This window comes from Erythrolamprus reginae, chromosome 9 (genome assembly GCF_031021105.1).
Source record: "Erythrolamprus reginae isolate rEryReg1 chromosome 9, rEryReg1.hap1, whole genome shotgun sequence".
Taxonomy (NCBI): domain Eukaryota; kingdom Metazoa; phylum Chordata; class Lepidosauria; order Squamata; family Dipsadidae; genus Erythrolamprus; species Erythrolamprus reginae.
The window spans coordinates 18,602,134-18,619,087 of NC_091958.1; the positions used below are offsets into that span (position 1 = coordinate 18,602,134).

Consider the following 16,954-nt stretch of genomic DNA (forward strand, 5'->3'; position numbering starts at 1 on the left):
ACCCGTAGAAAAGTTTTGGTCAGGTACACAGAACCTATAGAAAATTTTGAATTTTTTTTCTTTTTTTCCCTACTGGGCTCTGGGTATGTTTTTCCTATCGCAGTAAATGAGGTTGATTGTGTATAATTTTAGAAGAGCTGTGCATATGTGTGTGTGTGTGTACATACACATAGTTTATACAGTAGATAACGTATATTTTTGTATGCCTGTGTGTAATATGTATGTACACATATGGCATGCATACATACATAGAATTAAATAGTATATTTTGAATGTTCAGTAATAGTAAATAGATAGGAAAATTGTATCTCTTTGGGGCGAGGAGAGGCCAGGCACCCTAACCCTAACCCTTGACGTGAGTGATGTCAAGTTGGCCACCTTTAAGGCCAGTCACATGACCTTTAAGACACCCCCAGTCTCATGATCATCAAGCCACTCCCACCTGGTCACATGGCCAGCAAGCCACACCCACAAAATAAGCCACGCCCACAGTGTGGTAGTAACAATTTTTGCAGCCCTTCACTGACTATAAAAATGTGAAATTCAATGACTGGATGACATGGGAGAGTTAGGGTCACAGAGATGTCCTGGAAACACAACATGTTTCAACAGATGTTGCTACGGTGAAAATGAATTTAGAAGTATGACATACTCAGCAAGTGTCTTACTACAATATGTTCTGGAATAAGTTATCTTTCACCCTCCAAAGACATCAGAATAGAATTTGCCTTGCTTTGCTACTCCATGCCTGTCAGAAGAAGTGACAATTACAGTAGCCGGGGAGAGCTAAAAAGCATTTATCAAAGTTCCTATTAGCTGTAAATTGATGGGCTGCTTGAAAGTTTGAAGCAGAATCTTAAGGCCATGTTCATGATATGGCCTTTCACATCAAAGGGTTTGGGGACCAGGGATGTTCTTCCCATCAGATTTAATGAGATATTTACCATTTGAACTGCTGTTAAGGGATGGAAGTGAAAATGCCATTTCTGTTAAGAGGCTTGACCTTGGTCCCTGAACTAAGATAGTAATGGGCTGGGTGTGACTTGGGAGAGGAGAGCACAGGTAAAGAGATGATCTTTGGTTTGTGCGCATCTATCAGCACAAGTTTGGAAAAGGGAGTTTACTGTCTGTATGTGGTTAAAGGAGGCGTGTGAATGTCTGTAGCAAGAGAAGGGGGGTCTTTCATCTATCGGTATCTATCTATCTCTCTATCTATCTATCATCTATCTATCTATCTATCTATCTATCTATCTATCTATCTATCTATCTATCTATCTATCTATCTATCTATCTTCCTCCCTCCCTCCTTCCCTTTCCCCCCATCTCTCTCCTTCTCTATCTACCTACCTACCTACCTACTCTGTCTATCCATTCATCCATCCATCTACCTACCTACCTACCTCTATACCTACCTCCCCCCTCTTTCTCTCCCTATTTACAGTATCTATCTATCTATCTATCTATCTATCTATCTATCTATCTATCTATCTATCTATCTATCTATCTCCCTCCCCCTCCCTTTCCCCCCTCTCTATCTACCTACCTACCTTCCTACCTAATCTGTCTATCCATCCATCCATCTACCTACCTACCTCTCTACCTACCTCCCCCCTCTTTCTCTCCCTATCTACAGTATCTATCTATCTATCTATCTATCTATCTATCTATCTATCTATCTATCTATCTATCTATCTATCTATCTATCTATATATCTATATATCTATCTCCCTCCCTCCCTTTCCCCCCTCTCTATCTATCTACCTACCTACCTAATCTGTCTATCCATCCATCCATCCATCCATCCATCCATCTACCTACCTACCTCTCTACCTACCTCCCCCCTCTTTCTCTCCCTATCTACAGTATCTATCTATCTATCTATCTATCTATCTATCTATCTATCTATCTATCATCTCTCTATCTACTTATCTACCGACCGACCGACCTACTGACCTACTGACCTATCTGGAGAGTATGGTATTTGGACCTGTTTGTGTACTTGATCAGCACACACAGACCCTGTTGTGGCCTGCCAGCAACCTGGGAAGCTGGAACCAGAGTTTGGCAATGAGGAGGTTGGAGAAAACTTGATGCCAGAGACAGAGATTCAGCCAGGGCATTTAGAAGCTCCAGAGTATGTCATGAGGGAAGAAGAGGAAGAGGAGGAGCAGGAAGGGGGAGGAGGAGGAGGAGAAGGAAAAGGAGAAGAAGAAGAAAAAAAAAACAAAAAGAAAAGGAAGCCTGTCCTCAACGTGCGTGCATGCAGAGTTGCTAAAAGGCAGGAGTGGCTCCTGAGGAGAAGGTCTACTAGGGATAAGGCTTAAAATTAATCGGCCACTCCCATAGACTATTTAAGTGATGAAAAAGACTGACCAATTTGCAGGAAACAACTTTGTTCATTCCCATTGTGTCTTTTGACTTCAAAACTCATGATCTGCTCTTGTTTGGAAGACATCCGGTTTCCTGCAAATTGCAACTGGGCATTCTGCCAACAATAGCAAGAATGTGTGCTGTTATCAGAGAAACTCTTCATTGGACTTTTGACTCTTGTTGCTTGGACTATTGCCAGCCATTAAGAAAGTTAATCAATAGCTGTTGCTCTGAAAAGACTGTTTTATTATTTCATTGACTTTAAAAATGACTGCTAAGACAGATAATTTTTAGTTTGTGAATATTAAAACAAAGTTTGTTTGGACGCTGTTTGTTCTCTAACAAATTCCTTGGTCCGACAGCTGGGTCAGAAGAGACCCTACATTCCCAGTACAAGGGATCTAACATTCCCAGTACCAGACCTAACTTTCAGAAATAGTGATTTAAACATCTTTGTGCTGTCCATTCTGATTTGTATTCTCTGTTCCACCGGCTGATTTGGGAAATGAATTCTATTCTTGCCAGAAGGACTAAAAATCTAACACAGGCTCTATGTTTCTTTCATTACAGTGGGGACTCAGTCCCTGTAATATATTTATTAGTTTGCTATGTTTGTATCCTACCTTCCCTCTCAAGGCAGCCTGACATTCTTCCCCTCTAATTTTTCTCATGGCCACAATACTCTGGGCTCAGAGTGGCTGATTGTCCCAAAGTTATGCAATAAAACCTCCATTGCTGAGACTGGACTGCAACCAAAGTCTCCCAGGTCCCAGAGTCACTTTGAATTGGGGACAGACCAGTCACTTTCTTTACCCAATACTCTTCCCTGCTGTGCTCCTTCTATGATGCTTCTCATATCTAAGCAACATCAAAAGAATCTAGTTTAAACTTGTAAGTGTGCACGACTAAGGCAGGAATATTATATGTCCTTTTTTGAAATAAGTGAAGCATGCAGTAAATTGGAGTGATCAGTCTGCATTTCAAGAGTAACAATCCCAAAATATTCCAAGTTGAACTAGATTCAGGCTGTGGATCAACACTTATTCCCAGTTCATCAACATCTCCCTTGACTCATCAAGCTAGAGTAGCTGGGTATGTCTAGTTTAATGAATAGAAGGACCAGGGGAGATATTATAGCAGTGTTCCAATATCTCAGGGATTGTCACAAAGAAGAGAGAGTCAAGCTATTCTCCAAAGCACCTGAGGGTACAACATGAAGTACTGGGTGGAAACTAAACAAGGAGAGAAGCAACTTAGAGCTAAAGAGAAATTTCCTGACAGAAAAATTGATCAGTGGAACAGCTTGACTACAGAAGTTGTGAATGGTCCAACACTGGAAGTTTTTAAGAAGATGTTGGCTAACAATTTTGATAACTACCCTACAAGTAGTGTGGGGTTCCCTGCCTAAGCAGGAGGTTGGACTAGAATATCTCCAAGGTCCCTTCCAACACTGTTATTACATATTATGTAGTGCAAGGAAATTTCTAGAGAAAACTCAGCCCAACTTTTCAAAATCCTTTTCATGATGAATCACAAATATCTTCCCACTTTCCTTTCACAGGAACTCTGCTTTTGCAACTAGTTACTAACCAAGGCATTGTCATATTTAATTACTCACAATGTCCCTAATATGTCATATTGGTTAATTATTTGACTGTGCATAAATATAAAAACAGCCAAGTAAAAACAACACTCACCTTGTTTTGATGATGTCATTCATACTGGTGAGCAATATCTTAGGAGAAACTTCACCCTTATGAGGAGAAAAAAATGAGGATTATTTATTTATTCTCACTAATGTTATTTCTTCTAAAGGATGGAACTTCTAAGGTGGTGCATGCTATCTGTAACTTCCATGAATACTTCTCTTCTATACATTTAATTAGGGCTTCAGTTAATAATTACAGAAAAGGAATAAATGCATCAGCCTGCTCAGTCAATTAAATTCTGCAGCCTTAGTTTTGAGATTTATTTTGCATTCTGGTTGGTTGCCTCACCCCAGTGAAACTACCAGATTAAAACAGTGAATCTAATATTCAAAAAATTAAATCAGCCACTAGCAAATAATTAGAGCATTATATTTTCACATGTCTATTGGGGTAGGAAAATTTTACACTTCAAGACAACTGAATCCTGCAGAGGACTAGCCAAATGTTCCTAGTTAAGTAGGCAACTAGCAAATTCTCAGCTAAGCCTCAAACAAATACTGCATTTTTTAAAAAAGGGGGGGGGATAGCACATCTTGATCTCTTCCCCCCCCCCCAAAAAAAAATGTGATTTTGAAATATACTGCCCCAAAAATAAAGGGAACACTTAAAGAAAAGTATATAAAAGTTTATTTTTCTTTTCTCAAAAAGAGAATTCTAATTCTTTATTAATTTCCACATATTAGGTAAATCCAAGTAAATCAAACTTCTGTGAAATCAAACTGTTCCCTTAGGAAGCAACACTGATTGACAATCAATTTCACACGCTGTTGTGCACATTCAACTTTGTACAGAACAAAGTATTCAAAGAGAAAGTATTCATTAAGATCTAGCATGTGTTATTTGAGTGTTTCCTTTATTTTTTTGAGCAGTGTAGTATCAGTGCAAAGAGGAAATGAAACCACAACTTTCTAGACTTTTCCTAAAATGTGGAAATTAATAAAGAATTAGAATTCTCTCTTTAAGAAAAGAAAAAGAAACTTGGATCATTGGACAATTCCCAACCCAGCATACATATGAATGAAAAGAATTTCAGAAGAAAGCTTTTCAAGTTCTTTTGAAAAACCATGTACCTGAAGAATAGGATGCTTTGTCACCAAAGATTACTGAATATTCCATTCAAATCTTCAAGCCCACGTCTTCATTTAAGCAGACAACTAGCAAACTCTATTCTGCAAAACCCAAATACTATTTCTGAGATTCTCACACTTCTCAAACTTCAGTTTTATCCCCACAGCTGATTTCTTCTCAGCTGTGGTGTTCTCTCTACCCAATCCCTCCTCCTCCTCTTCTTTTTTAAAGTTGTCACATCTAAATTAACACAGCTGCTACCAACTGCCCTTTCCTCACCTGACAGCAGGATAAAATTTAAAGGATCTTAGAGATGACAGATCAGTTTGGTTTCATGCCACAACAACAGCCACTTGAGGACTAAAGGGGTGTTTTCAAGCATTCACTCTCCTTTGCCCCTCGCTCTTCTTCTTGCCCTAGTTCTCCAAGGCTTTACGCACTGCCCAAATTGGCTTTTTCTTTCCTTTTCGAAAACTGCTTTTCCGTGGGCAAAAACCTTCACCTCGGTGAATGCACAACCCTTCAGGCCTCCTGTCAGAATAATGCACAGAAACAGCTACTTTTTTTTGGCTGAGGAGTTCTACCGTAGACCGTAGTTGAAACCCAAGTTATCCTCCTTGGGGTTTCAGTCCCTCCTCTTTGAGTTGAGAAGTCTCCAGCTCTGACAGTTTTACTCACATGAAATCTCCATCAAACGAAGTTGGTGTATTCCCAAGAAACCGAAATGTGGAAAACAGCGATAGATGCAGGAAGTTTGGGTGAGGCAGGTCAGGGAAATCAAGTGTGAAATACTGACAAAAGACCAGGCTTTGCAAAACAGAGTGCCGCGATCAAACTTTGCTTCTTTTTCTCATGTTTACTGTTGGTATTAAATCCCATGGAAAAGCAGTCCCTTTTAAGGAAAGTGGTGGAACATAAATGGAAGGCGGTGGAAGAATGACTGATGTAGAGAACTCCCTGCATTGGTTCCCTGCCCTTGTTGCCTACATTTTCCTGGACAATAACAGATCATTTATTTTTTTTTAATTTTTACTTAAAGAGTAGTAGAATTTTACTGAAAGAGTAGTAGATGCTTGGAACAAACTTCCAGCAGACGTGGTTGGTAAATCCACAGTAACTGAATTTAAACATGCCTGGGACAAACATATATCCATCCTAAGATAAAATACAAGAAATAGTATAAGGGCAGACTAGATGGACCATGAAGTCTTTTTCTGTTCCCAATCTTCTATGTTTCTATGTTTCCATGTTTGAGAGAAAACTTTTAAAATGAGGTTGATTCCTTTGGGGTTTTCAGATGAGAGAATCACAATCCCTTATATATTTTTTATGCCACAAACTTGAACTTTTTTATAATTTTCATTTTGGTGATAAACAAGGGATTGTTTTCATTGAAAATGTCAACTGAATTTTCATAGGTGGAGAAAGGTACTTGTTCATTTTGTAATAAGGAACCCCTGTGTGAATATCTTGTCTTTTGGTATCACCTGTCTGCAGCTTCCCAGGTGTTTCAACACTCTTGTTTAATTTGAAGGAAAGATTTCTGGGGGAAAGTTTGCTCATGGATCACAAAATGGAAGAAGACTGGAGTGAAATGATGGATTCCTGCATCAGCTCACAGGTTTATCTGAAATAAATATTAAAAAGTAACATCAAGATGGATGGCAAAATAAGGTGTGGGACATTATGGTTATTATGGAATAGATCTCATATCACTTCCCATTTTTCTGTTCGAATTAAAAATTAATACATGCTAAAACCACCATTGCATTATGTTAGGATGGAGAATATTGTTTAATCTGGTTAAATGACACCAAAGCACAAAGATAAGTGTTTCTCTATTCCTGAAAATTAATATTGAATATTTAAATTGAATTTTATTGAAGTTTATACTAAAGAAGAGAGATCACTGTTGATCTTAATTTTTCACAAGCTTGCATGCAAAATGTTTGACAAATATACAAGGCATCCTTTTTCATTCAACCAAGAATTTAACGACCCCATAATTTCTTGTGGGGTAGAGTCTGAGCAACTGCAATGGAGCAGGTGTGGGGTGTTCTAATGGCCAGATGTGGAGTTTTGCTCAGCAAATATATCCTCAGTATGTCCAGATAAGAGAAATATCTGCCTCAACCTAGGATTGAACTCACAGCCTCCTGATTGTGAGGTGAGAGCTCCAACTCTAAACCACCACACAATTCCTTTCATTTAACCCAGAATGTAGCCTTAAATTGGAACTAAAGCAGATTGTTAGATGAGATTCATTTGGTTTTGATTTCTAATTTACTGAGATAATGATATTAGGGGGGAAAATCCAAACAAAACAAAAATAGTATAGCGCTACAGTAGATTGGGGTTTTATATATATATATACAAAATCACACGTATTTATTTTTAATTATTTAAATGGTTTATATCAATGATGGGGGGGCATTTTCAACTTCCACAGGGCCTCCAGGGGGATGTGAGAGGGCGTTTTTGCCCTCCCAAGCTCCAGGGAAGCCTCTGGAGCCTGGGGAGTGTGAAAAACAGGCCTACCGGGCCCACCGGAAGTTGGGAAACAGGCTGTTTCTGGCCTCCAAAGGGCCTTCGGGGAGGAGTGGAGGCAATTTTCACCCTCCCCAGGCATTGAATATGGCTGTAGACACTTGTGCAGGCATGATAGTGTGTGCGCATACACTTTCGGCACCCGAGGGAAAAGGGTTCACCATCACTGGTTTATATAGTTGCTCAGCCCACAACAACTACATTAAATCTGCCAGGAACAAAGGAAGGGACCATCCATTGGAAAATACATTCAAGCCTATACGAAAGAATCTAGTCAACTACAGCTCAATACTAAATTGCTACCAGATAAGAATCAAGAGCAGTTGGACCTGGACAGCTCGTAGGAATGCAACAATTTGAAGCTGATGACATATTTAACTCTGCCTCCCTGTTCTGCTTGTTCTTCCCCAATATAACAAAGAAGGCACAAATCTTGGCCTCCAACCAGATGACATTAATTGATGGGAGGGTCCCAGAGCATGCCCTCTCTACTAGATCTGGTGGGCTGAAGAGAGACAGTTAGGAAAGAGGCAGTCCTACAGATAGCCTGGCTCTGTATCTTGTAGGACTTTTATACAACCAATCAATTAAGGAAGGTAAGAATCAACAAAGAGATCTATTTTGTCACTACCGATCAGGTACTTCTCAAGAGGAACATCTATTGACTTGGAAATATGAGACCAAAGGGGAGGAGGGGAAAGTTTAAATCTTGGAGCATAGACTTATATAAATACCTATATAGTGCTGTGGGGAAAGCATATTTGCATATTTTGGTTCATTCTTGTTGAGTGAGAGTGAGACAGGTAGCATAGAAAATGAATAAACATATTAATAAAGAGTTCCTATCTAACTAAGTCATATCCGAAATCTACTACTGAGTAAGCCAAATCCTGAGTAAGACTAATGTTTACCACTTGATTTTCACTAGTATGAATCTTGACATATAAGTTATAACATTGAATTTAGCATCCTCCATAGAAGTTAGTTTAATGCTAATTACTGTGCCTCGGTAACTAATATTTGCATTTACCTGGAGAAAAGCTTAATAGGCAATTGACCTTGAATCATGAATATTCATCAACTAATTATAATTATTCTCTGCAAAGTGAAAAGTGAAACACAAATTACAAGTTAAAAGTAAGGTTTTAAAATAGGCGGTCTTCAGGTAGAATAGAATAGAATTTTATTGGCCAAGTGTGATTGGACACACAAGGAATTTGTCTTGGTGCATGTGTTCTCAGCGTACATAAAAGAAAAAGATACATTTGTCAAGAATCATGTGGCACAACACTTAATAATTTTCAAATAAGCAATGAAGAAACAATCAATATTAATAAAAATCTTAGGATACAAGCAACAAGTTACAGTCACACAGCTGTCATAAGAAGCCAAGTGGTATGTCCAGAACATTAGAATGCGGAAACATCTGCATTTTGTATTTGCATTATCTCATCTTGCTGTCATATATGTGCAAGTTCCCAAGGAATCATCTCAAAATGTATTATCACATAAATCCTAAGTAAGAGCACTGTTCCAACAACATTTATTTAAGAAGCTCTTCTAAATCTTCATTCTTCATTTATTTCTCATCTATTTCTCATCTCTTAATAAGAATATAGAAAAGAGAGTAATAAGGTTGGAAGGCCACACTTTGAATAGTGCATTCAGTTTTGGTCGCCACAATGTAAAAAGGATGTTGAGACTCTAGAAAAAGTGTAGAGAATATGATTAGGGGACTGGAGGCTAAAGCATATGAAGAATGGTTGCAGGAACTGGGTATGTCTAGTTTAATGAAAAGAAGGACCAGGGGAGACATGATAGCAGTGTTCCAATATCTCAGGGGTTGCCACAAAGAAGTGGGAGTCAAGCTATTCTCCAGAGCACCTGAAGGTAGGACAAGAAGCAATGGGTGGAAACTAATCAAGGAGAGAAGCAACTTAGAACTAAGGAGAAATTTCCTGACATTTGGAAAAAATAATCAGTGGAACAGCTTGCCTCCAGAAGTTGCGAATGTTCCAACACTGGAAGTTTTTAAGAAGAGATTGGAAACCATTTGTCTAAAGCAGTGTTAGGTTTCCTGCCTAAGCAGGGGGTTGGAGTAGAAGAGTCCAAAGTCCGTTCCAACTCTTTTTCTATTCTATTCTATTCTATTCTATTCTATTCTATTGGACTTCTTCAAATCCATCCCTCTGCCTATAGCAAAAATTCCTATATTATTACAGACCAATGGCTGTCCAGTCTCTTCTTAAAAATCTCCAATGATGAAGCACCCACAACTTCTCCAGGCAAGCCATTCCAGGAGTTTAATTGTCCATAATCCCAAAATTCTACTTTACTTCCATTTAAACAGCTCTCAATTACGGGAGTATTTCAGCCATAGTTTCAGTGTAATCTCAACTCTATGTATAAGCAAAATGAGGCTATTCAGCTTTGTCCAACCTCCAGGTAAATATGACTGCAACTCCCCCAGTGTCCACACTGTCCCAAATTCACAGTGAATAGGAATGAAAGTGGCCAGTGGTGAGTTCATTTGGAAACACTATTTTGCTGAAGCCAGACACTTGTATAATCTCTTTTACTTGTTAAAATCACCATATGATGACATTGTAACCAGCATGCTTCTCTACTTTGAGAAGAAGGTGTTAGAGCATGAAAGATTTGACTTTGGAGTTCCGACTTTAATTAATGGCCTGGAGTGGAGACGGAAAAATTGGACAAAATCTAATTCCTTTCATTTCAACAACCATGAATCTTCCCTCTTTGTAGCTCTTACTTCACATCATTAGAATAGAAGATTTCACTGCCACCATGGGAAGGGGAAAAAAGGTGTGAGTGTCCCATAGTGTGGAAAGGGCTCTTGGACATTAATTTAGAATTATTTGAATTAATTAATTAATTCTAAATCTGGAACAACCCTTGAAACTTAAACTTTGTCTCTGAAGATAATCTTTAAAATAAACAACTGTGGTTCTACCCTCAAAAGCCTCACCTTTTATATAATTGGTATAATTTCTTTTTTAAAAAAGATTTTACATAAAGTTGACTAACGACAGAAACATAACAAGTAGAGTAAATAGAGAAATGTGGAAGAATGAATTACAAACCTGCAAAAGAGAATGAAAAAAGAAAAGAAAAAGGTATCTAAAGCAAATTCTGATAATCTTTGCAACACTTACAAATGTGAGTAACAATTCATTCCTCCCAAATAACACGTTAAGGTTCCCTTCTCATAAAGGATTATTTTGTCACTCAGATTTATTTACTTACTAACTTACTATAATTTTTTTTGCTAAATCATGAAATAATAGAACAGGTTAAGGGTCCCATGACTGCATGTGCCAAAAACTTTGGTTATAAATGAATGGGGAAAAATATGGACTAACAATTATAAATTAACAATATCATCACACACAAAGAAAACATTTATAAAATGTTTTACAGGGCATTTGCCACCTGCCCGCTTATCTAAAATGTATTCCAATTCATCCCCGAAATGTTGGAAATGCCCAGATAATAACGGAACATACTATCATATATGGTGGACGTGCCCATCTTCAAAAACATTTTTGAAAAAAATATAGAAATTATTTAGAACGAATTACTACTCAGTAAATTCCACTAAAACTGGAATTATATTTACTTGGAGTCTTCGGAGAGGGGCGGCATACAAATCTAATAAATTGAATTGAATTGAATTGAATAGACAAAAAATATCCAAAGAAGATAGATATTTAATATTGCATATAAATACTGCTGCCAGGCTTGTATATGCCCAGCATTAGAAATCAGGCAATATCCCCTCAACATTAAATTTAATAAGTAAAATATATGAAATTGCCAAAACGAATAAACTGACACTGGAAATACAGGAAAAAGATGATACAGAATTCTATCAAACTTGGAGCTGGTGGTACGAATGGGTTAATCAGAGAAAATATCTAAAAGCTTAAATATTTGTAAATTGTAAGATCTCTCACAATTTGAAATAAAATGAAAGAATATAAATAATCTTATTAATCCTTCAACCAAATCATGATGTATATATAATATAAAGAAAAGTCGTTGTCTAGCAATTTCCTCTTTCACAATTCACGGCCTATGTAATATGACTAAAAATTATAAGATTAAGATATAGTATATAAGTGATTCATTATAGCAAAGTATAAATTAATAGGCTGATATAAATAGGTGTAATAAATAAGATCAACAGGATAGTTTGACCTCTGTGCAAATCGTCGTGTTTAAGATTTGATATATAATTTTAAATATGATTGATTATATATGTTTATGTGTTTGTATAAGTCATGTTTTTCTTTGTTTTTCTTTTCATGGTTTTTGTCTTTAATGTAAATATTTAATAAAGATTATTTTTATTTTTAAATGGAATCTACCGTAATCTGATTGATGTGTCAGCATAGGTCCAAAATGAGATAGGAACGTATGGGGAATAAACAACATGTATTTAACCCTAAATATTAGGTGATCAGTAAAAGGGGATATTTAGGGGAAAACATATAGTTGATGTTCTTTTAGTGATGGCATATTTGCAATAGAATGCCCAGCCGGCGACTTAATGCTGGCCAGGATTTGCGGCAGGGCCAGGGAAAGGCGGCTCTTGGACTCTGCCGCCATTTTGAATGGCCGGGATCTCACGAGATTTCACAAGATCCCAGCCATGCGTTGTCATCAGCGCTTGCTGATGACGTTGCCGGGGCGGAGCCTGCCAGCCCTATAAAAGGGGCTGCGCAGGCTCGGGGCCTCCTTTTTGCCCCGGACAACGAGCAGGCGAACACCCGCCCGCCCTCCCTATCTTTCAGTGTGCTACTGGGGTCGCCCTTAGGGGGCCGAATAGGAATTTTTGGCAGTCTCGGTATTTTCTGCGACCGTTTTTTTTGCCTATTCCACACTGCAATGCGGGACGTCCGGTTAGGGGATGCTTCGCTCCATGATTAGTTCTAATTGGCTTACCTCTGGTCATTGGGTTGGCAGGTTAGGGGCAGAAATTGGGAGGTGTTTAGCAACTGCGTGTTCTCTGTTGGGCATCTTTGGGGATGACTGGCAGACTCTCTCCAAGGGCTCATGGTGCCTTTTAAATTGACCTGAGCAATTGGGGAGAACCTGCCTCTGGGTCTCACCCATTTCAATTCCCTTTCAGGGATTGGACGGCGAGACCTCCAACATGTATGTAAATAAAAATTATTTTCAAAAAACAACAACACCATGTATGGCATGGCTGGGATCCAGGTGAGGGCGTGGCCCCTTCACCTGGATCAGCATGGAGCTATGCCCTAAGTTGCCCCGGAAGTTTTTCTGATGTCATTTCCACCCCGGAAGTATTTCCGTTGACCTCTGCGGGTCCATGTTAGGTTGAATTAAATTAATTTTAATTTAATTAATAAAAATGACCTAGTTTTAAATCCAGCTCTGTGTCCATGTTGTTATTCCACCTCTGCTGCAAACCACCACCAACATCTGCCTTCTCTTTTTAAAGAAATAGTCTTAAATCAGCAGCCTTGTTTCTTTCCTTGCAAATCACATAGCTATGTAATACGTGTTAGAACAAATCTTATGTTAGTATAAGGGTTGAAGATGGCCCTGAAGCAGCACACAAAATCTCACTGATTTGTCCCTGAAGACAGGTGTAAATATGAAGAACCAGAGAAGCGATCAAGCATAAAGCGAAAGATCTGCAACACAGTGGTGTTTTTAATCCATTTATTCACTTGTGACCCACAGCCTTCACTGGCTGTCAGTGCTGGGAAAGAAACCGATAAATGTTGTTAACAGTGGATCAACACCCAAACTTTTGACTTGTTTTCTTGAGAAATCACCTGGTTGAGGTTACGTTTTAAGCTTATGGTGAAATTTGGAGCTTGATCACATACCGATGTGTGTTGTAGAGTGGCACAGAGCATTAAAAAAATAATAATAATAAGCTGGTGGGCGTCGAAGTGTTCATGACAATTATTTTCTAAAAATAACTCTGGGGAACCTAATTGGAACCCATTCTAACACTTGAAAATAAGGGTGATATTAAATAATAGCTATCATCATTCCAAGTTATGAATTTTGGAAAGTCAGGCCTTTGACAGTTGGCTTGAGTTTTAAGAGCTCCTTTATCGAAGCCCTACATGGATAAGGATTAGACTATTTATGGGACTGTCTCCTGCCGCATACCTCCCAGAGAGCAATAAGATCATACAGGCTTGGCCTTCTCCAGGTCCAGTCAACTAAGCAATGCAGGTTTGCGGGACCACAGAGGAGGGCCTTCTCTGTGGCTGCCCCAGCTCTATGGAACCAACTCCCCCTCCCCTGATGTCCATACTGCTCCCACCTTACTGGCCTTCTGAAAGGCTGCAAAGACCTGGCTTTGCCAGCAGGGTTGGGGCCGTGAATATTTAGATTTGTCATCGCCAAATTGTGTTTGAGTGGCATGCATGTGTGTTCATTGGACTGCTTGCTCTGTGGTTTTATAATTGGGGTTTTTATTGTTTTAATATTTAATATTTGACTTTTTAAATCATTGTAATGTATTTTTATATTGTTGTAAGCGGCCCTGAGTCTCATTGGGATTGGGCAGCATAGACGTTGAATGAATGAATGAATGAATGAATGAATGAATGAATGAATGAATGAATGAATGAATTGAGTACATCGTATCAGCACATATAAAAAGGAAGCTAACTCTAAATTATTCCTGCACTCAGGGATAATTAAAAGAATAAGTCCTCCCCACTCCCTTTGTCTCTCAGTTCACATGGGCCAATCAATTCCGATGTAGGTTCCCACTCAACGGTGTCTGTTGACTAACCTCGGTTCTTGCCCTGGTTGATAGATGTTATGGCTAGCCAGCTGAGGTTCCTGAATAAGTACGGCTTCAGATCAGTGAAGGGCTGTAAAAATGTTACTACTACACTGTGGGCTTGGCTTATTTTGTGGGTGTGGCTTGCTGACCATGTGATGAAGTGGGAGTGGGTTGCCAATCATGTGACTGGGGGTGGCTTAAAGGTCATGTGACTGGCTTAAAGGTGGCCAACTTGACGTCACTCAAGTCAAGGGTTTGGGTTAGGGTTCCTGTCCTCTCCTCACCTCAAAGTGATATGATTTCTCTTACTATTACTGAACATCCAAAACATACTATTTAATTCTACGTATATATGCTATATATGTACATACATATTACACATATATACATTATCTATTATATAAAGTACACACACGCACGCACAGCTCTTCTAAAATTATACACATTCAACCTCATTTACTGCGATAGGAAAAACATACCCAGAGCTCAGAAGGGGAAAAAAAAAGAAAACAATTCAAAATTTTCTACTGGTTCTGCGTACCTTAGAAACATAGAAACATAGAAGACTGACGGCAGAAAAAGACCTCATGGTCCATCTAGTCTGCCCTTATACTATTTTCTGTATTTTATCTTAGGATGGACATGTGTTTATCCCAGGCATGTTTAAATTCAGTTACTGTGGATTTATCTACCACGTCTGCTGGAAGTTTGTTCCAAGGATCTACTACTCTTTCAGTAAAATAATATTTTCTCATGTTGCTTTTGATCTTTTCCCCAGCTAACTTCAGATTGTGTCCCCTTGTTCTTGTGTTCACTTTCCTATTAAAAACACTTCCCTCCTGGACCTTATTTAACCCTTTAACATATTTAAATGTTCCAATCATGTCCCCCCTTTTCCTTCTGTCCTCCAGACTATACAGGTTGAGTTCATTAAGTCTTTCCTGATACGTTTTATGCTTAAGACCTTCCACCATTCTTGTAGCCCGTCTTTGGACCCGTTCAATTTTGTCAATATCTTTTTGTAGGTGAGGTCTCCAGAACTGAACACAGTATTCCAAATGTGGTCTCACCAGCACTCTATATAGCGGGATCGTAATCTCCCTCTTTCTGCTTGTTATACCTCTAGCTATGCAGCCAAGCATCCTACTTGCTTTCCCTACCGCCTGACTGCACTGTTCACCCATTTTGAGAAATCACTACCCCTAAATCCTAACACAGACCTGCCAATACAATACTCAGATTGAGGATTCCTTTTCCCCAAGTGCATTATTTTACATTTGGTGACCATACATAGGAGCCCATCACTGCTTCAGATGAAGTTGTTTTGCAGCTTGACACTAGCACTATCTGGGTAGTCAGGTTGCAGACTGAAAAATTCATTCGTAAGAGGGAACTTAGATCATTTGCAGTCACTTAGCCTGCCATCTCACATTTGTGGATAAAATGAAATGCAGGTAGAGAAAAATTCCAAACTACAAGTAATTTGCAGGAAAGTGGATAATGGGTATTGATGGGGAAGCTATTTAACAAAATCCTGGTCTTATTCTTATTCTTTATTAGAGTTGTATGCCGCCCTTCTCCGAAGACTCACTAATTTTCACCATGGTGAAAATCAGTGTTTTGAGTGGTTACTTGCTCTTTCTCTGCCGCTTTCACTCTTCTTTGAGTTGAATGTGCATGATTCTCGCTCTACTTCTGTGAGCGTGTGAAAGGACCAAATGCTTTGCCATATAAATGCACATATTTTGAGTAGGTGGGATGAAATGTTTGGGAGCCTGTTTCAATCCATTAAGATTTGCCAATTCTCAAGTTACAATTTGTACTTACAAGCTGTGCTGGAATTTGGCAGCAACGGGCCTTGAGGCTTTTGTTCACCAAATGTGATTTCCCCCCCCGCGCCGCCCCCCCCACGGCTGCAAGAAATAAAGGGCTTCTCAGAGGTGAGCACAATTTCCCTCCTACACCAAATAATGGAGGTTGTTTAACGGGACTTTAGAGCACCATGCCTCCTACTTAGGTCTGTGTTTACTTACACTATTTAACAAGTGAGTAGGTAAGTTCCTCCCACTAAACAACTGATGTAAAATAAATGCAAGCAGAGTTAAAAGTAGATTTGTTGCCTGACTCAATACTTAGCATAATATGAAGTTGAATCTTTAGATCTGTAACAGGGTGAGCCAACCGTAAGTTGTTGCAATTATAGGAACTAAATCCATAACAGACCATTTTAAGCGGTAAGAAAGTTGCTCTGTACCATTAACACTGTTGCCAGAAGTTTTGCTGAAAATTTAAAGAGAATTGTAGAGATTCCTATTTAAACATAATCATTTGTCGGAATCTTGATGAAAATGACTGTTATGAACAGAAGGTACAGATATGAACAGACAGAAGGTCTGTTAAAAAAAATACAATTGGATTCCGAGAGAGCCAGAGGACAAGAAACTTTGAACATTGT

At 38.8% G+C, this 16,954-nt stretch overlaps 1 long non-coding RNA gene across 1 annotated transcript in view; it reads right to left on the reverse strand.

Moving 5' to 3' along the window:
* The window catches only part of LOC139171916 (uncharacterized), a 35,022-nt gene extending 28,316 nt beyond the window's left edge, over nt 1-6,706 (reverse strand). Inside the window, exons 1-2 of the long non-coding RNA XR_011559816.1 lie at nt 6,635-6,706; nt 4,068-4,123 (exon numbers count right to left, since the gene is read on the reverse strand). This is a non-coding gene — a long non-coding RNA (uncharacterized lncRNA). The remainder of the gene's footprint in view (nt 1-4,067; nt 4,124-6,634) is intronic.
* Between the last annotated feature and the right edge of the window lie 10,248 nt (nt 6,707-16,954).